The 22,608-nt window shown below is 30.3% G+C and overlaps 1 protein-coding gene across 2 annotated transcripts in view; it reads right to left on the reverse strand.

Moving 5' to 3' along the window:
- Positions 1 to 22,608, reverse strand: part of LOC119601660 (F-box/LRR-repeat protein 7) — an 84,768-nt gene that overhangs the window by 48,821 nt on the left and 13,339 nt on the right. For both annotated transcript variants that reach the window (XM_037952750.1, XM_037952751.1), the window contains exon 2: positions 19,182 to 19,348. The gene's annotated coding sequence lies outside the window, so the exon portion shown is untranslated. The remainder of the gene's footprint in view (positions 1 to 19,181; positions 19,349 to 22,608) is intronic.

The raw sequence follows: 22,608 nt of genomic DNA on the forward strand, positions 1-22,608 counted from the left end.
GTTGTTTTGAAAGTCAACACTTTTTTCACACCCACCACCTCTGCTCCGTAATGTTGTCTATAATCCAATTTAAATTATATTTATGTTCGACAAAAACAACAACAGTTTTATTAATGTTTCAAAGAAATTTCAATTTTATCATTTAAATCTTGATAAACACTAACGCTAACACACACACATTCAACCTAAACACTAAATCCCCCCAAAATATAAAACAATTTTAGAAAAAGGCAAGTCAATAAAAACCTAGAAAATCATTAACACCAACCCACGCTAAATATTTGATTTTTATATGAAGTCTTGTAAAATTTTTTGTATTCAAATTTAAACTAATTTAATTTGTTTTTGATAAAATGTTGACTTATATAATTAAATTTAAATAAAAAATCTTTACTATTGTTACTTTACGCCGTAGAGTGTTTAGTGGTCATTTCTCTTGTTATATAAATAATTTATTTATAAAAATAGACAAGAAGAATAGTTATTTAAAGTCTAAAATTTATTTTCTTTTATTGAAAGTTATTAATAAAACAGTTTCAAAGTGCTATTGTTTATAAACTTTATAAAGCTTTTGTCCGGTTTTATTAGCAATTCTAGGGTTTAAATTTTATGAGTTTGTTTGAAAAGTTCATGGTTAATATTGATTTTGTGCAAAAAAAAGAATGTGAAAAATTTTAAATTATTCATTAATTTGAGATTACACTATTATTGCAAAATTTTTTTATGCAATAATGCGAATCTTAGCAACTTAGAGAGAAAAGAGGAAGTGTTTTCCACTTCCTAACGAAGGTCCGAACTGTAGCTGAACTAGAATTAACCTAGAACTAGAACTGAACTAGAACTGAACTAGAACTAGATTAGAACTGAACTAGAACTGAACTAGAACTGAACTAGAACTGAACTAGAACTGAACTAGAACTGAACTAGAACTGAACTAGAACTGAACTAGAACTGAACTAGAACTGAACTAGAACTGAACTAGAACTGAACTAGAACTGAACTAGAACTGAACTAGAAATGAACTAGAACTGAACTAGAACTGAACTAGAACTGAACTAGAACTAACTAGAAACTAGAACTGAACTAGAACTGAACTAGAACTGAACTAGAACTGAACTAGAACTGAACTAGAACTGAACTAGAACTGAACTAGAACTGAACTAGAACTGAACTAGAACTGAACTAGAACTGAACTAGAACTGAACTAGAACTGAACTAGAACTGAACTAGAACTGAACTAGAACTGAACTAGAACTGAACTAGAACTGAACTAGAACTAGAACTAGAACTGAACTAGAACTGAACTAGAACTGAACTAGAACTGAACTAGAACTGAACTAGAACTGAACTAGAACGAACTAGAACTGAACTAGAACTGAACTAGAACTGAACTAGAACTGAACTAGAACTGAACTAACTGACTAGAACTGAACTAGAACTGAACTAGAACTGAACTAGAACTGAACTAGAACTGAACTAGAACTGAACTAGAACTGAACTAGAACTGAACTAGAACTGAACTAGAACTGAACTAGAACTGAACTAGAACTGAACTAGAACTGAACTAGAACTGAACTAGAACTGAACTAGAACTGAACTAGAACTGAACTAGAACTGAACTAGAACTGAACTAGAACTGAACTAGAACTGAACTAGAACTGAACTAGAACTGAACTAGAACTGAACTAGAACTGAACTAGAACTGAACTAGAACTTGAACTGAACTAGAACTGAACTAGATCGAAACTAAAAGGGAACTAGAATTGATTGTGAACTAATTTTAACAGAAAATCAATCAATTTATTATAGTTTAATATACTACGGATAAATAATTAAAATTAATTTAAAAGCTGGAAATCTACACCCAAGTTAAAATTCCAATGAGAGAAATAAAAAAGCAATAAAAATTAGTTAAACGAATTTAATTGATCATTTAAAAAAATCTTATAAAATAAAATAAATAAATATTTTATTGATTGACACCAAAACATTTCTTTAAAACCACTTACAATTGATTGCTTCGTTTAGTATCCATTTAAGAGGTAATGTTGTCAAAGTAAATCTTTAGACTTAATTTAACTAAGTATTTATATGAGTTACGTATTAAAACCTTTAAAGCTTTTAAATATGTTAATTATATTTTATTTTAATTTAGGGATTTAGCCTTAATATCGTGTTATTATCATATCACAATGAAGTTGTCTAAGATTTTGCTCCAAATAAATTATAAATATTTTAGTTTATTACTTATGAGAAATTTATTGATTTGATTTCCAAAAATTTTAATTATTTATTACTAATATATTTTGAGCTAAATAACTTTTCTGAGGGCGAATTAATCCGCTTAGGAAATTTTCTTTGTAGGTTGAATCAAGATAAGATTTTGGAGATTTCTTTGTGAAATAAAAGACTTAAACTTCAGAAAATTCAAATTAAATATTTAAATCTTTTTGAACTTAAGATTAAGTTTAAGACTTGCTGCAAGTTGTTGCTTTTAGAGCACAAATATAAACTTTTATTTGTATTTATAGTTTTCTTACAGCACGATTTAATCGAAAGTTTGTTGTATAGAATTTTAATCTCCGCTTTATATAAAAATTATGAAAAGGTGTAAACAATTTCTTTTGTTTTGAATTGACCCATTAAAAACTTAACTTTAGTTTCTTGTTTTTTATTGAAACAAATAGCTGTAAATATTACTAGCAACCGTTAATATATTTATGCTAAATTTTGCTTTGTTTTAGCTTTTAAAGCAAAACTGCCGAAAACATATAATATATGACAGAATAGTTGTTTTTGCTGTAAAGCATCCATGTAAGTGTAATTTTTAAAAATTTTTGTGTTTTCTTAATAATAATTTCGAGATGAACTGAACTAGAACTGAACTAAAACTAAACCAAAACGAAACTAGAAATAAACTTGAACAGAACTAGAACAGAACTAGAACAGAACAAGAACAGAACTAGAACAGAACTAGAACATAACTAGAACAGAACTAGAACAGAACTAGAACAGAACTAGAACAGAACTAGAACAGAACTAGAACAGAACTAGAACAGAACTAGAACAGAACTAGAACAGAACTAGAACAGAACTAGAACAGAACTAGAACAGAACTAGAACAGAACTAGAACTGAACTAGAACTGAACAAGAACTGAACTAGAACTGAACTAGAACTGAACTAGAACTGTACTAAAACTGAACTAGAACCAGAACTGAACTAGAACTAGAATTGAACTAGAACTGAACTAGAACTGAACTTGAACTGAACTAGAACTGAACTAGAACTAGAACTGAACTAGAACTGAACTAGAACTGAACTAGAACGAACTAGAACTGAACTAGAACTGAACTAGAACTGAACTAGAACTGAACTAGAACTGAACTAGAACTGAACTAGAACTGAACTAGAACTGAACTAGAACTGAACTAGAACTGAACTAGAACTGAACTAGAACTGAACTAGAACTGAACTAGAACTGAACTAGAACTGAACTAGAACTGAACTAGAACTACTGAACTAGAACTGAACTAGAACTGACTAGAACTGAACTAGAACTGAACTAGAACTGAACTAGAACTGAACTAGAACTGAACTAGAACTGAACTAGAACTGAACTAGAACTGAACTAGAACTGAACTAGAACTGAACTAGAACTGAACTAGAACTGAACTAGAACTGAACTAGAACTGAACTAGAACTGAACTAGAACTGAACTAGAACTGAACTAGAACTGAACTAGAACTGAACTAGAACTGAACTAGAACTGAACTAGAACTGAACTAGAACTGAACTAGAACTGAACTAGAACTGAACTGGAACTGAACTAGAACTGAACTAGAACTGAACTAGAACTGAACTAGAACTGAACTAGAACTGAACTAGAACTGAACTAGAACTGAACTAGAACTGAACTAGAACTGAACTAGAACTGAACTAGAACTGAACTAGACTGAACTAGAACTGAACTAGAACTGAACTAGAACTGAACTAGAACTGAACTAGGACTGAACTAGAACTGAACTAGAACTGAACTAGAACTGAACTAGAACTGAACTAGAACTGAACTAGAACTGAACTAGAACTGAACTAGAACTGAACTAGAACTGAACTAGAACTGAACTAGAACTGAACTAGAACTGAACTAGAACTGAACTAGAACTGAACTAGAACTGAACTAGAACTGAACTAGAACTGAACTAGAACTGAACTAGAACTGACTAGAACTGAACTAGAACTGAACTAGAACTGAACTAGAACTGAACTAGAAACTGAACTAGAACTGAACTAGAACTGAACTAGAACTGAACTAGAACTGACTAGAAACTGGACTAGAACTGAACTAGAACTGAACTAGAACTGAACTAGAACTGAATTAGAACTGAACTAGAACTGAACTAGAACTGAACTAGGACTGAACTAGAACTGAACTAGAACTGAACTAGAACTGAACTAGAACTGAACTAGAACTGAACTATAACTGAAACTAGAACTGAACTAGAACTGAACTAGAACTGAACTAGAACTGAACTAGAACTGAACTAGAACTGAACTAGAACTGAACTAGAACTGAACTAGAACTGAACTAGAACTGAACTAGAACTGAACTAGAAATGAACTAGAACTGAACTAGAACTGAACTAGAACTGAACTAGAACTGAACTGAACTAGAACTGAACTAGAACTGAACTAGAACTGAACTAGAACTGAACTAGAACTGAACTAGAACTGAACTAGAACTGAACTAGAACTGAACTAGAACTGAACTAGAACTGAACTAGAACTGAACTAGAACTGAACTAGAACTGAACTAGAACTGAACTAGAACTGAACTAGAACTGAACTAGAACTGAACTAGAACTGAACTAGAACTGAACTAGAACTGAACTAGAACTGAACTAGAACTGAACTAGAACTAGAACTGAACTAGAACTGAACTAGAACTGAACTAGAACTGAACTAGAAATGAACTAGAACTGAACTAGAACTGAACTAGAACTGAACTAGAACTGAACTAGTACTGACTAGAAACTGAACTACAACTGAACTACAACTAAACTAGAAATTAACTTTAACTGGTTTGTAAATAATTTAAAAAATTCCTATCCAAAATAGCTCACAGCTTGAACTCTCTGTAACAACTCCTATGACTAAACTCACAATATCAACATTTACGCTGCAGGGCACTATTAAATACAAACATATGGCAACAATTTAAATTCATAATTGTCTTAATAAAATCATAAACACTTAAAAACTTTTAAAAGATATAATTTCCTTTACAAAAAATATTAATAAAAATAAAAAACGCGCTACTTAATTGTAAGTGGCATACAGTTAAGCGAACAAAGAAAGAAAAAACATTTAAAAAAGCAATAAATTCGCAGTTAAACATATTTTTATTATTACTCATAATAATTTTCATCTTGTATAAAAAAAATAATTGCGGATATTTTTATGTAGATAAACCCGACAAAAAATTAGTCATAAAAACATATGCAGGCCATATGTAAAACAGTTGTGACGGTTGGCATGCAGCCCAGGTACTAATTTGAACAATGCAACAAATATTTTATTGAAAAACACATGGTTACACTTTCGATTTCGTTAGGACAATTTTTTCTATACCTAATATATGAGAACATACTTTTATCAAATATTTGAAGTGGCTTCCTATAGTTTGTAAATTGTAGTGTTAATGGTGTAGCTAAGGAGAGGAAAAGGAAATAACTTTAACGTAAGTAGTGTGAAATTTTAATTTAGGACCACCCATGGTCTGCCTTGAAGTTTCAATTATAATGTTTAAAATAATCTTTATATTTGTCATCCGTAATAATACTAAATATCTTTCATGTAAATAGATTTATTTAATAACACTAGGCTTTATCTTTAAATGGTTTACATTTTTGTAATCTTTCAATATTTAAAAAAGTACCAACTCATTTGTGTTCCGTTATTGAATTACTTATAGGACCGATTCAAATAGTACCAAGTACCAACAGGTTTTTACTGAAAAGCTTTGTGATAAAAAACGCGACTAAAAAAAGCTTTTTGGATGAAATCTGTTAAAAAGCTTTATCATGACAAAACTTTTACTAATGTAGTCTTTTTAGAAAGAAAAGCTTGTTGAAATAAATATTGAAAAAAAGTTTTTGGTGCTAAAAGGCCTTAAAAGAGCTTTTTATTTTGATAAAGATATTTAAAAAAAGTTTTAAGTAGGAGAGATACTTTTTAAGGATAAAAGCAATAAACGTTTTGCATAAAGCTAAGCTTTTTGTTATGAAAAGCTTTTTTTAAGAAAAACCTTATTGTAAAAAAATATGTTTTTTTGTAAAGAAAATCTTACTATGAAAAAGTTTTTTTTCAGATTTTTATAAGTTGGAAAACTTTTCATGAGCTTTTTATAAAATCTTTTTTAAGAAAAAGCTTGTGGCAAAGAAAATATTTTTGTAACTAATACCTTATAATGAAAAAGTGTTTTGGGATTTTCATAAGCTTTTTACAACTTTTTGCAAAAGCTTTTGTCGGATAATATATAATCCAGTGAAAACATTTAAGTTATGTAAAAAGCAAAGCTTTTATTTATGAAAAGCTTTTAATGAGAAAGAGCTTATTGTAATGAAAATGTTACCGTAATGAAAATCATACTATGAAAAAGCTATTTGAGTTTTTTATAAAATCTTTTTATTATGAAAAGCTTTTTTAAGGAATAGCTTATGGCAAAAAATTGTTTTGTAACGAAAACTTACTATGATTTTTACAAAAGTTTTTTACAACTTTTTGTAAAAGCTTTTGTCAGATAATATATAATCCAGTGAAAACATCTGAGTTATGTAAAAAGCAAAGCTTTTTGTTATGAAAAGCTTTTAATGAGAAAGAGCTTATTGTAATGAAAATGTTTCTGTAAAGTAAATCATACTATGAAAAAGCTATGTGAGCTTTTTATAAAATATTTTTATTATGAAAAGCTTTTCAAGCGTTTTGTAGCAAAAACTTATTACGAAAAAGTTTTTTTTGAGATTTTTTTAAAGTTTATTACAACTTTTTATAAAAGCTTTTGTCGGATAACATAACTTTCAGTGAAAACATTTGAGTTATGTAAAAAGCAAAGCTTTTTGTTATGAAAAGCTTTTAATGAGAAAGAGCTTATTATAAAGAAAATGTATTTTGCTTTTTATAAAATCTTTTTATTATGAAAAGCCTTTTTTAAGGAATAGCTTATGGCAAAGAGAAGAGTTTTGTAACGAAAAACTTATTATGAAAAAGTTTTGTTGAGATTTTTATAAAAGTTTTTTGCAAAAACTTTTGTCGGATAACATAACTTTCAGTGAAAACGTTATGTAAAAAGCAAAGCTTTTTGTTATAAAAAGCTTTTAATGAAAACGAGCTTATTGCAATGAATATTTTTCTGTTACCATGAAACAGCTATTTGAGCTTTTTATAAAATCTTTTTATTATGAAAAGCTTTTTTTAAGTAATAGTTTATGGCAAAGAAAAGAGTTTTGTAACGAAAACTTACTATGAAAACGTTTTTTTGAAATTTTTATAAAAGTTTTTACAACATTTTGTGAAAGCTTTTGTAGCTTAACAAATATATTCTCAAGATTTTTGATTTTTGACAGATAACTTATAAACTGAAAATTCCATATTGTAACGAAAATTTCTATTTGTTTCCTAAATATTCCCGTTTATAGTTCACAACATCGGAAATTTAAAATATCAATATCATATTCCAAACATTATCGTGTGAATTTATGATGTGTGCTTATAATAAATTCAAAATCATGTGTCATAATATCAATTTAAAATAAATTATACACCACTTAGTATAAACTTTCTTAATATCTAAAACAGATTTTAAATTATTCAAAAATTTTGTATTTTATACCCATAAATATTATTCAAATTATATTATTTACTTAACAATTCATCCAACCATTCCTTAATTTAACATTTAACACGACACTCCCAGTTGTGTTTTTTTTGTATTCATTAAAAATATATATAATACCACCTACAACATCTTTTAAAAGATTGAAGAAAAAAAATCTTAGAAAAAATGTCATAATCTTAGTTATTTTTATTTTGTTTAAAATAACTAATTACATGTTTAAATTAACTTTAAAATGTATACAGTACATTAGATTTTACCATAAAAAAACAGAATACTAAAACTTGTCTAATGGTTCATTTTTTAAGTCATAAAATAAAATGCTTTGAAACTTGGGAGAGAAAAAAAAAACTTTATTTAATTGGCTTTAAAAACGTAAATAAATTCTAAAACAAGCTAAAACACATTAAAGCAACAGCAAAATAAACTATAATAAACACTAGACTTCAGCAAGATCTTTTTTTAAGATTTTATTTTTGAAGTTGGAGTTCACATGTTAAATCAACAGATTTATAGAAACATGTTTAACTATTTATACAAACATGTTGATTTCAATATTATAATGCCTTTAAGAAGGGTAGGTTTATTGCTTTAAACATTTGGCATTAATTGTTTCTAACTGTTGACAAGTACTTAAGATGTGTAATCAAAATGCTTAGATTTTCAATTAACACAATGCTATGGAACTGAAATTAGAAATAGAATATAACGAGTATGAAATGATGTTGGAGAAAAAAAAAAAAACAATTAAATGAATAATTGTTGGTCATGGTCGTTATAATGACTTTCTTGATTGTGAATGTCAAAATCTTATAAAATAAATCTGTAATTTTTATTTGAAATGAATTTCTGGTTTTGTTTTAATTAATAATAATGGAACTGAGTGTGGAATAAAAAAAAGTTTGTTTCTTAAGTCTTTTGTTTTGCCAGACTAGTACCCAGTTGGAAATTTTGCATTTATTTTAAAAATTTTTGTAAAAATTAAAAGTTCAAGAATAAGAGAAGTAAAAAACAGAATAAAATTCTAGAACAGAACTAGAACAGAACTAGAACAGAACTAGAACAGAACTAGAACAGAACTAGAACTAGAACAGAACTAGAACAGAACTAGAACAGAACTAGAACAGACCTAGAACAGAACTAGAATAGAACTAGAACAGAACTAGAACAGAACTAGAACTAGAACTAGAACAGAACTAGAACAGAACTAGAACAGAACTAGAACAGAAGTAGAACAGAACTAGAACAGAACTAGAACAGAACTAGAACAGAACTAGAACAGACCTAGAACAGAACTAGAATAGAACTAGAACAGAACTAGAACAGAACTAGAACTAGAACAGAACTAGAACAGAACTAGAACAGAACTAGAACAGAAGTAGAACAGAACTAGAACAGAACTAGAACAGAACTAGAAGAGAACTAGAAGAGAACTAGAAAAGAACTAGAACAGAACTAGAATAAAACTAGAACAGAACTAGAACAGAACTAGAACAGAACTAGAACAGAACTAGAACAGAACTAGAACAGAACTAGAACAGAACTAGAACAGAGCTAGAACAGAGCTAGAACAGAACTAGAACAGAACTAGAACAGAACTAGAACAGAACTAGAACAGAACTAGAACAGAACTAGAACAGAACTAGAACAGAACTAGAACAGAACTAGAACAGAACTAGAACAGAACTAGAACTGAACTAGAACTGAACTAGAACTGAACTAGAACAGAACTAGAACAGAACTAGAACAGAACTACAACAGAACTATAACAGAACTAGAACAGAACTAGAACAGAACTAGAACAGAACTAGAACAGAACTAGAACAGAACTAGAACAGAACTAGAACAGAACTAGAACAGAACTAGAACTGAACTAGAACTGAACTAGAACAGAACTAGAACAGAACTAGAACAGAACTACAACAGAACTAGAACAGAACTAGAACAGAGCTAGAACAGAGCTAGAACAGAACTAGAACAGAACTAGAACAGAACTAGAACAGAACTAGAACAGAACTAGAACAGAACTAGAACTGAACTAGAACTGAACTAGAACTGAACTAGAACTGAACTAGAACAGAACTAGAACAGAACTGGAACAGAACTACAACAGAACTACAACAGAACTAGAACTGAACTAGAACTGAACTAGAACAGAACTAGAACAGAACTAGAAGAGAACTAGAAAAGAACTAGAACAGAACTAGAACAGAACTAGAATAAAACTAGAACAGAACTAGAAGAGAACTAGAAAAGAACTAGAACAGAACTAGAACAGAACTAGAACAGAACTAGAACAGAACTAGAACAGAACTAGAACTGAACTAGAACAGAACTAGAACAGAACTAGAACAGAACTAGAACAGAACTAGAACAGAACTAGAACAGAACTAGAACAGAACTAGAACAGAACTAGAACAGAACTAGAACAGAACTAGAACAGAACTAGAACAGAACTAGAACAGAACTAGAACAGAACTAGAACAGAACTAGAACAGAACTAGAACAGAACTAGAACAGAGCTAGAACAGAGCTAGAACAGAACTAGAACAGAACTAGAATAAAACTAGAACAGAACTAGAACAGAACTAGAACTGAACTAGAACAGAACTAGAACAGAACTAGAACAGAACTAGAACAGAACTAGAACAGAACTAGAACAGAACTAGAACAGAACTAGAAGAGAACTAGAAAAGAACTAGAACAGAACTAGAATAAAACTAGAACAGAACTAGAACAGAACTAGAACAGAACTAGAACAGAACTAGAACAGAACTAGAACAGAACTAGAACAGAACTAGAACAGAACTAGAACTGAACTAGAACAGAACTAGAACAGAACTAGAACAGAACTAGAACAGAACTAGAACTGAACTAGAACAGAACTAGAACAGAACTAGAACAGAACTAGAACAGAACTAGAACAGAACTAGAACAGAACTAGAACAGAACTAGAACAGAACTAGAACAGAACTAGAACAGAACTAGAACAGAACTAGAACAGAACTAGAACAGAACTAGAACAGAACTAGAACAGAACTAGAACAGAACTAGAACAGAACTAGAACAGAACTAGAACAGAACTAGAACTGAACTAGAACAGAACTAGAACAGAACTAGAACAGAACTAGAACAGAATTAGAACAGAACTAGAACAGAACAGAACTAGAACAGAACTAGAACAGAACTAGAACAGAACTAGAACAGAACTAGAACTGAACTAGAACAGAACTAGAACAGAACTAGAACAGAACTAGAACAGAACTAGAACAGAACTAGAACAGAACTAGAACAGAACTAGAACAGAACTAGAACAGAACTAGAACAGAACTAGAACAGAACTAGAACAGAACTAGAACAGAACTAGAACAGAACTAGAACAGAACTAGAACAGAACTAGAACAGAACTAGAACAGAGCTAGAACAGAGCTAGAACAGAGCTAGAACAGAACTAGAACAGAACTAGAACAGAACTAGAACAGAACTAGAACAGAACTAGAACAGAACTAGAACAGAACTAGAACTGAACTAGAACTGAACTAGAACTGAACTAGAACTGAACTAGAACAGAACTAGAACAGAACTAGAACAGAACTACAACAGAACTATAACAGAACTAGAACAGAACTAGAACAGAACTAGAACAGAACTGGAACAGAACTACAACAGAACTACAACAGAACTAGAACTAGAACTGAACTAGAACTGAACTAGAACTGAACTAGAACTGAACTAGAACTGAACTAGAACTGAACTAGAACTGAACTAGAACTGAACTAGAACTGAACTAGAACTGAACTAGAACTGAACTAGAACTGAACTAGAACTGAACTAGAACTGAACTAGAACTGAACTAGAACTGAACTAGAACTGAACTAGAACTGAACTAGAACTGAACTAGAACTGAACTAGAACTGAACTAGAACTGAACTAGAACTGAACTAGAACTGAACTAGAACTGAACTAGAACTGAACTAGAACTGAACTAGAACTGAACTAGAACTGAACTAGAACTGAACTAGAACTGAACTAGAACTGAACTAGAACTGAACTAGAACTGAACTAGAACTGAACTAGAACTGAACTAGAACTGAACTAGAACTGAACTAGAACTGAACTAGAACTGAACTAGAACTGAACTAGAACTAGAACTGAACTAGAACTGAACTAGAACTGAACTAGAACTGAACTAGAACTGAGCTAGAACTGAACTTGAACTGAATTTCCTGTTGGCTACAATTCTAATTATTTATTGTGTGAGATATCTGTCTTAAGTCTTTCATTTCATTAAGACCATTTGTAAACAAGTAATAGAGTAAATACAGGCAATTTATAACTATATAATACCCTACAGCCGTTAGAAATAAATTAGGTAATATTTTAATAAATTTATATTCTAATCGGGATTTGTTTTAGACAAATACATATATGTTGATATAAATTTGACAAAAAAGATTTGTTGCAATGTAGGGTATACATAATATTGAAATAAAAAATAATTACCAATATTATTATTTCTGAAGTCTATACTACTGTTAATAGAAAAATTACACTTTAATCGTGATTTCAATTTAAAAATTTTGAATAATTTTAGTTCTTTCGTAAACAAATGATTTTATGTCTTTTCAATGTCATTACAATTATATAATACAAATATTTGAATTTCAATGTAAAATCACGACTTTTCTAATGAAAAATGTTAAAGATCTTTATTTTTAGGGCTTATAACAAGTACTTTTATATAAGATTACAACTACTATGGACTAATGTATGTATGTTTGGTTCTAAAAATGGTCTAAATCAATCCTACCGATGGACTTGTACGATTGTGTGGAAAAAAACATAAATATGTTGCAAATAATTCTTGATAATCTATTTACATATTATCATTATTATTCTTTTAATCCTTAATGCGCTTTCAATCAAAGGACTTTTTTCTAAGGAATACATTTTTCTTTTACAAATTTTATTTTATTCCTACTAACTACATTTGTATGCCAACTAAATATAAAAAAGGTAATTTCTGTTAAAAGAAAAACATTTATGGCGCCACATTCTATTAAACACTTTTGCAAACTATAATATTTATGGCAAAATCACATGGAGTAGAATATAAACAAGATACTTGCACTTAAGTGCTAAATAAAGGTTAGTTTTTTATACTTAAACTTTTTTACAATTTTTTGTTGTATTTTGTATTAAATAATAATAATTAAGTAAAACTAAAATACTTAAGCAATTTCTTATGCATATTTATAAGTGAGTAAAAAAATTAAAAAAAACCTAAAACGTTACTGTCATTTCAAACACAATGTTAAACTATGTGAGTTTTTTCAATTGTGAGTGAGTGTATGTATGTGTGTGTTTGGAAAAATTTCTGCTACTGTTTGAAATTTAACAACTACAAAATCAACAACGGCAGCAGCAACATCTACAGCAGCCTTTTAAAACGAAACTGAAATATCCAACAAATACAATAAACAAGTTAACAAATACTTAATTTCAACTCTTAACCTGACATATGTGGGTTGTTGTTGGTGACTGTTGTCTGCATATTTTTGCAACAAAAAAATCGAGAGAAAAAAAAATAAATAAATGTTTGCATGTCTATACTTTAAGAATGGCATATGAAAATAACAGCAACGAAAAAAAAAAAAAACAATTTAACAGTGGCAGCACCAGCGCAACAATGTGACTTGCAGTGAATGAAACCTTTAAAGAGTGAATTCCTTTTAAAAAGTTTAAAAATGTTGTTGCACACTTAAAAACACTTATTCTTCTTATAAGAGGAATTTTACTATTAGAATGGATGGATTGAAGGAAATAGTTAAATTGTTTGAAATTTCTGGTTACAGCAGTTGACATTTAACTAAATTTGTTTTTGGTTCGTTAAAGACCGACTTTTAGAGATTTGCAAATACTGACAAGATTTCTGGAAGCTTTCAAATATTGATTTGATTTTGAAATTTGATTTAATTTCATTTAGAACTGCAACTGAACTAGAACTGAAGTAGAACTGAAGTAGAACTGAAGAAGAACTGAAGTAGAACTGAACTAGAACTGAACTAGAACTGAACTAGAACTGAACTAGAACTGAACTAGAACTGAACAAGAACTGAACAAGAACTGAACTAGAACTGAACAAGAACTGAACTAGAACTGAACTAGAACTGAACTAGAACTGAACTAGAACTGAACTAGAACTGAACTAGAACTGAACTAGAACTGAACTAGAACTGAACTAGAACTGAACTAGAACTGAACTAGAACTGAACTAGAACTGAACTAGAACTGAACTAGAACTGAACTAGAACTGAACTAGAACTGAACTAGAACTGAACTAGAACTGAACTAGAACTGAACTAGAACTGAACTAGAACTGAACTAGAACTGAACTAGAACTGAACTAGAACTGAACTAGAACTGAACTAGAACTGAACTAGAACTGAACTAGAACTGAACTAGAACTGAACTAGAACTGAACTAGAACTGAACTAGAACTGAACTAGAACTGAACTAGAACTGAACTAGAACTGAACTAGAACTGAACTAGAACTGAACTAGAACTGAACTAGAACTGAACTAGAACTGAACTAGAACTGAACTAGAACTGAACTAGAACTGAACTAGAACTGAACTAGAACTGAACTAGAACTGACTAGAACTGAACTAGAACTGAACTAGAACTGAACTAGAACTAGAAACTGAACTAGAACTGAACTAGAACTGAACTAGAACTGAACTAGAACTGAACTAGAACTGAACTAGAACTGAACTAGAACTTGAACTAGACTGAACTAGAAACTGAACTAGAAATGAACTAGAACTGAACTAGAACTGAACTAGAACTGAACTAGAACTGAAACTAGAACTGAACTAGAACTGAACTAGAACTGAACTAGAAACTGAACTAGAACTGAACTAGAACTGAACTAAACTGAACTAGAACTGAACTAGAACTGAACTACTAGAACTGAACTAGAACTGAACTAGAAACTGAACTAGAACTGAACTAGAACTGAACTAGAACTGAACTAGAACTGAACTAGAACTGAACTAGAACTGACTAGAACTGAACTAGAACTGAACTAGAACTGAACTAGAACTGAACTAGAACTGAACTAGAACTGAACTAGAACTGAACTAGAACTGAAATAGAACTAGAACTGAACTAGAACTGAACTAGAACTGAACTAGAACTGAACTAGAACTGAACTAGAACTGAACTAGAACTGAACTAGAACTGAACTAGAACTGAACTAGAACTGAACTAGAACTGAACTAGAACTGAACTAGAACTGAACTAGAACTGAACTAGAACTGAACTAGAACTGAACTAGAACTGAACTAGAACTGAACTAGAACTGAACTAGAACTGAACTAGAACTGAACTAGAACTGAACTAGAACTGAACTAGAACTGACTAGAACTGAACTAGAACTGAACTAGAACTGAACTAGAACTGAACTAGACTGAACTAGAACTGAACTAGAACTGAACTAGAACTGAACTAGAACTGACTAAACTGAACTAGAACTGAACTAGAACTGAACTAGAACTGACTAGAACTGAACTAGAACTGAACTAGAACTGAACTAGAACTGAACTAGAACTGAACTAGAACTGAACTAGAACTGAACTAGAACTGAACTAGAACTACTGAACTAGAACTGAACTAGAACTGAACTAGAACTGAACTAGAACGCTTGAACTGAACTAGAACTGCCGCCGTCTGTCCGTCAGACATTTTAATCAAGGTTTTGCAAATAATGCAAAATTGTACTTTACATATTTTACATTCAAAATGTAATTTTACATACTTTTCGTATAAATAATTTTTTAATTCAATGAAGCAAATGTTTTAAATCGGTCAATGATTTCATTTAGATAGATATTTCTCTTAAATAATTAGTGATAAATTACAAATTAAGAACGCATTCCTTTCCATAACTGCTTTTTATAAAAAATTGAATGTATAAGTAAATATCAGTTTATGTGTATGTATGAGTGTGCTTTGAATGTAATGTAAAGTTGCGCGGCATTTTATGGTTTAACTTTGTAAAACGAAGTGTCAATTTCATTTAGCGCCCGTTTGAAAAATATTTTTTTTTCTCTTCAACACATGAGTTTTTTATTTGTGCAGTTGTCAGTTTTCTAGCTGCTTAAAGAAATAAAATTAATATGGTTTTAAAAGCTGTAAAGCTAAATCAAAAGCTAAAAAATTCATTTAAGGTTTCTAACATTCTGGCGTCATCTGGCGTTAGCTAATTGCAAAAATTACCTCAGTGGGCGTGTATGACGTGCTTTTTGGATTTTCTGAACAAACATGATTTCAATGAAATTTGAAAAAAATATATAAAAGAAGCAGGACAACCACCACCGCCAACAAACAATTCAATCAAGTACAAAAGTTGAAGTTTAAACTCAAAACTCTAACAAACTTTCAATTTTTATGAAATTTTTTTGTTTTGCTTGATCAAACAAAATGTCTACAAAGTATTGTTATTGTTTTTCTTTTTTTCTTTTCGTGTATCTCAATTTTCTTATAAGATTTTTGTTAGAGATAATCTTATATGATTTTTTAGTTTTTTTTTTTCTATAGAAATATTGTGTGGGTTGGCTACTGTTTTGTTCTACATTTTTATTATTGTTTAAGAGTTTTTTTTGCTGTTATTTTTGGTTTTGCATTCTTGTTACCATAAATCATAAGTTGCTAACCTTAGTTTTAGCTCATATTTCAAAGTTAATTTTAACATCAATCTTAATGGCATGATGTATAGATCAAATATGTATTTTTTCCATTATTTCTTATTAGTTTAATGTTAAGTGTGCTGTTTACTTATTGATGTTTTGTCTCTATTTTTTTATTATTTATTAAATTTTTTATTATATTTATTGTCTTGTTTACAGCTTGCTAAATTTTTATGGGTAAATTATGCAAAAAAACGAAAGATTTAAGACACATACTTTAGTTTGAACACGTAATGTTAACAGTGTGTAAAATTGAGAGTGAACTCATTTTCATACTCATGTTTAAAACAAAATATAATAGTTAATAAATCAAAACAACATTTAATACTTTCAAAATTTAATTAAATTTGTTTTTAAAAGTAATTTTTATTTTTAAGCCATCACTATGTTAAATGATTGATTTTGATGATATTTAAAAAAATAACTTTAACTGCAAAAGGTTAAAAACTTTATAATTTTTATGGGATTTAATAAAAAAAAAAGACTTCAGCAAAAATATTTCAATAAAAGAAAAATGAATTAAATGCGAAAGTGTTTATATTTTGGCAATTCATCATAAAAAGTGAAGTTTGTCTGTCACTGCTCAGGGTAATGCCAGTTTAAAACTAAAAATCAAAACTCTAGATTCTTTTCCATTTGTTATTGAAAATGATTGAAGATTTTTTTTTTGACTGAACCTGATTTTGAATTGGTTAAAACTGCCTTATTCCAGAAATCCTTTAACAATTTCAAAATATTATTTCGAAATGTAGAAAAGTTTTTTTTTGTTGCTAAATTTAGTTTCAATATTCTCACTTTGCAACATAACACATTATATCAGAAAATCCTTCAATTACACTACATACCTATACCTACAAAAGTTAAACAAACGAAAGACTTAAGACACAAACATGCTGACGATTGAATAACAATTAACCGATCACCGAGTTATTAATTGTATTAATTGCACTCTTTAAGCAAAAATTATAGAATAACCAACAAGATTTTAGATGAACTGACATTTGCCGTAATTAAAAGCGACTAATTGTAAGAATTTTATTTAACAAAATTATCTGAAAGCTATTTTTCAATGCGGTACGTCAATATCAATGTTATGGTTGACATATTTGAAGTAATTGTAATCAAATAATTAATTTCTCACGGGTCTATAATGAATGCTTAACGAGGGGTATACATAATAAATGTCTGTCAAATCAAGTGTCAATTTGTCGTGGAAGGGCAGTCAGAAGCGATTTTGCTGAACATGTGAAAATTATTCAATGTTTAATTGATTGATTGAAGGTTTGAATCTAGTAAATTTTAGATTTTTTACTAAAACTGAACTAGAACTGAACTAGAACTGAACTAGAACTGAACTAGAACTGAACTAGAACTGAACTAGAACTGAACTAGAACTGAACTAGAACTGAACTAGAACTGAACTAGAACTGAACTAGAACTGAACTAGAACTGAACTAGAACTGAACTAGAACTGAACTAGAACTGAACTAGAACTGAACTAGAACTGAACTAGAACTGAACTAGAACTGAACTAGAACTGAACTAGAACTGAACTAGAACTGAACTAGAACTGAACTAGAACTGAACTAGAACTGAACTAGAACTGAACTAGAACTGAACTAGAACTGAACTAGAACTGAACTAGAACTGAACTAGAACTGAACTAGAACTGAACTAGAACTGAACTAGAACTGAACTAGAACTGAACTAGAACTGAACTAGAACTGAACTAGAACTGAACTAGAACTGAACTAGAACTGAACTAGAATTGAACTAGAAATGAACTAGAACTGAACTAGAACTGAACTAGAACTGAACTAGAACTGAACTAGAACTAGAACTGAACTAGAACTGAACTAGAACTGAACTAGAACTAGAACTAGAACTAGAACTAGAACTGAACTAGAACTGAACTAGAACTGAACTAGAACTGAAGTAGAACTGAACTAGAACTGAACTAGAACTGAACTAGAACTGAACTAGAACTGAACTAGAACTGAACTAGAACTGAACTAGAACTGAACTAGAACTGAACTAGAACTGAACTAGAACTGAACTAGAACTGAACTAGAACTGAACTAGAACTGAACTAGAACTGAACTAGAACTGAACTAGAACTGAACTAGAACTGAACTAGAACTGAACTAGAACTGAACTAGAACTGAACTAGAACTGAACTAGAACTGAACTAGAACTGAACTAGAACTGAACTAGAACTGAACTAGAACTGAACTAGAACTGAACTAGAACTGAACTAGAACTGAACTAGAACTGAACTAGAACTGAACTAGAACTGAACTAGAACTGAACTAGAACTGAACTAGAACTGAACTAGAACTGAACTAGAACTGAACTAAAACTGAACTAGAACTGAACTAGAATTGAACTAGAAGTGATCGAGATCTAGATAGTCTAGTTCGAACAATTTTTTATACGGAATTAGGAAATTAGGAACAGGATAAATTGACAATATTCCCTTAATCGTTCAAAGATCTAATTTTTGTAGAAAGCTTATTTTTAAAAAAAAATTTACTCACATTTACATAATGCAGCAGCCAAAGTTTAGAGAGAAAAATCCTTGTAATTCCTTTCAAAAAACGTTTAACGTTTTAATATAAATTAAATTCCTTGGTTTTTGAACTAAAACTTTTTTCAAATATTTAATTCTGTAAATTAATTTGCAGCTGATTTTCACTTCATAAATCTAAAAACAAAGTACAAAAATATTAATTAGTTATTTATTGTCTAATAAAAAGAAGAAAAAAATAAAAACCCTATAATGACAAAAATTCCAAAATATTACAATAATCACTCTTACATAAACATTTATATGTATTTTTTTTTTTGTAATTTTCTTTACACTTTGCTTTTGTGGCATAAAATTGTATTGAATTGCATTGAGTTTCGATACTTTTATAAATGTTGTTTTTATTTTTTGTTAAATATTATTATTGGTTTTGTTTTATTTAAACAACTATAACAAGAGTGTTTCTTGTTGCTGCAGTTATTGTTGTCTTTACATTTATTTTATTTTAACTGGTTTTGTATTTTTTAATTTTTTGCTGCTTTGGCATGCTTTTGTAAACAAAAATACACAAACTTAAAAAGATGAAAAAATCTTTACGACAAAAGCTCTTTTGTTGCAAACGTAAAAATAAAATGCAGACAACAACAACAGCAATAGCAACTACTCTTACCACATTCCAAAGGCCTTTTTCTTGTTGTACAAACTGACGACCAACCAACCAACCAGGCCAATAACAACAATCAACACAACTACTAAAATACCCTCTATATTTGCAACAAGAACAACATTTGCAAACAAAAAAAAGTTGCCAACTAAAAGTAACCAAAAACTGCACGTTTGTTGCAAGAGTGTGCAAGTTTTTGTATGTTGCTGTTTATGCCACGGTTTTAAGAAAACTATAAAAAGATACTTAATGCAACAGCATGAGTATGTAGCACGTTTTTTCTTAGCAGTTCTCTGTTTCTTATTTCTTTCAAAATACACATATTCAATATATAAATTTGTGGCACGCAATTTTTTTGGGATTCTTTTTTTTTTCTTTGGGTTTTTGAGAAAATATTGGAACATTTTTCAGTTGATATAAGGAGAGATTGGTTGTTCAGAATGTTACAAAATTTAGTACTTTATTTATGCTGATTTGGTATGAATAGCAAAATGTTTTAGCTATAGTCTAGTCTACAGTATAGTCTATAGTCTAGTATATAGTGGAATCTATAGTTCAGTTTATAGTCTAGCCTATAGTCGATTCTATAGTGCAGCCTACAGTCTAGTCTATAGTCTATAGTTTAGTCTGTGGTCGTCTATAGTGTAGTCTAGTCTATAGTCTGGGATATATTTCAGTGAATAATCTAGTGTATAGTCTAGTCTTTAATATAATCTACAGTCTAGTCTAGTCGATAGTCTAGTCCACAGTCTAGTCTACGGTTTACTCTATAGTCTAGTTACAGTTTAGTCTATAGTCTAGTCTACAACTCTAGTCTGCCAGTAGTCTATAGTAGTCTATAGCCAGTCTGTAGTGTAGTATAAGTCTAGTCTAGTCTAGTCTATAGTCGTAGTCTAGTAGTCTAGTCTATAGTTAGTAGTCTAGATAGTCTAGTCTATAGTCTAGTCTCTATAGTCTAGTCTATAGTCTAGTCTATAGTCTAGTCTATAGTCTAGTCTATAGTCTAGTCTATAGTTAAGTCTATAGTCTAGTCTATAGTCTAGTCTATAGTCTAGTCTATAGTCTAGTCTATAGTCTAGTCTATAGCTAGTCTATAGTCTAGTCTATAGTCTAGTCTATAGTCTAGTCTATAGTCTAGTCTATAGTCTAGTCTATAGTCTAGTCTATAGTCTAGTCTATAGTCTAGTCTATAGTCTAGTCTATAGTCTAGTCTATAGTCTAGTCTATAGTCTAGTCTATAGTCTAGCCTATAGTCTAGTCTAAGTCTAGTCTATAGTCTAGTCTATAGTCTAGTCTATAGTCTAGTCTATAGTCTAGTCTATAGTCTAGTCTATAGTCTAGTCTATAGTCTAGTCTATAGTCTAGTCTATAGTCTAGTCTATAGTCTAGTCTATAGTCTAGTCTATAGTCTAGTCTATAGTCTAGTCTATAGTCTAGTCTATAGTCTAGTCTATAGTCTAGTCTATAGTCTAGTCTATAGTCTAGTCTATAGTCTAGTCTATAGTCTAGTCTATAGTCTAGTCTATAGTCTAGTCTATAGTCTAGTCTATAGTCTAGTCTATAGTCTAGTCTATAGTCTAGTCTATAGTCTAGTCTATAGTCTAGTTATAGTCTAGTCTATAGTCTAGTCTATAGTCTAGTCTATAGTCTAGTCTATAGTCTAGTCTATAGTCTAGTCTATAGTCTAGTCTATAGTCTAGTCTATAGTCTAGTCTATAGTCTAGTCTATAGTCTAGTCTATAGTCTAGTCTATAGTCTAGTCTATAGTCTAGTCTATAGTCTAGTCTATAGTCTAGTCTATAGTCTAGTCTATAGTCTAGTCTATAGTATAGTCTATAGTCTAGTCTATAGTCTATTCTATAGTCTATTCTATAGTCTAGTCTATAGTCTAGTCTATAGTCTAGTTCTATAGTCTAGTCTATAGTCTAGTCTATAGTCTAGTCTATAGTCTAGTCTATAGTCTAGTCTTAGTCTAGTCTATAGTCTAGTCTATAGTCTAGTCTATAGTCTAGTATATAGTCTAGTCTATAGTTAGTCTATAGTCTAGTCTAAGTCCGTCTATAGTCTAGTCTATAGTCTAATCTATAGTCTAGTCTCTAGTATAGTCTATAGTCTAGTCTATAGTTAGTCTATAGTCTAGTCTATAGTCTGGCCTATAGTCTGGCCTATGTCTAGTCTATAGTCTGTCCTATAGTCTAGTCTATTAGTCTAGTCTATAGTCTAGTCTATAGTCTAGTCTATAGTCTAGTCTATAGTATAGTCTATAGTCTAGTCTATAGTCTAGTCTATAGTCTAGTTATGTCTAGTCTATAGTCTAGTCTATAGTCTAGTCTATAGTCTAGTCTAGTCTAGCTAGTCTATAGTCTATAGTCTATAGTCTAGTCTATATACTAGTCCATAGTATAGTCTATAGTCTAGTCTATAGTCTAGTCTATAGTCTAGTCTATATACTAGTCCCATAGTATAGTATATGTCTAGTCTATAGTCTAGTCTATAGTCTAGTCTATAGTCTAGTCTATAGTCTAGTCTATAGTCTAGTCTATAGTCTAGTCTATAGTCTAGTCTATAGTCTAGTCTATAGTCTAGTCTATAGTCTAGTCTATAGTCTAGTCTATAGTCTAGTCTATAGTCTAGTCTATAGTCTAGTCTATTAGTCTAGTCTATAGTCTAGTCTATAGTCTAGTCTATAGTCTAGTCTATAGTCTAGTCTATAGTCTAGTCTATAGTCTAGTCTATAGTCTAGTCTATAATCTAGTCTATAGTCTAGTCTATA

Source organism: Lucilia sericata, unplaced genomic scaffold (genome assembly GCF_015586225.1).
Source record: "Lucilia sericata isolate MDLA Ls3-8-SP2 unplaced genomic scaffold, ASM1558622v1 Contig000184F_arrow, whole genome shotgun sequence".
Taxonomy (NCBI): domain Eukaryota; kingdom Metazoa; phylum Arthropoda; class Insecta; order Diptera; family Calliphoridae; genus Lucilia; species Lucilia sericata.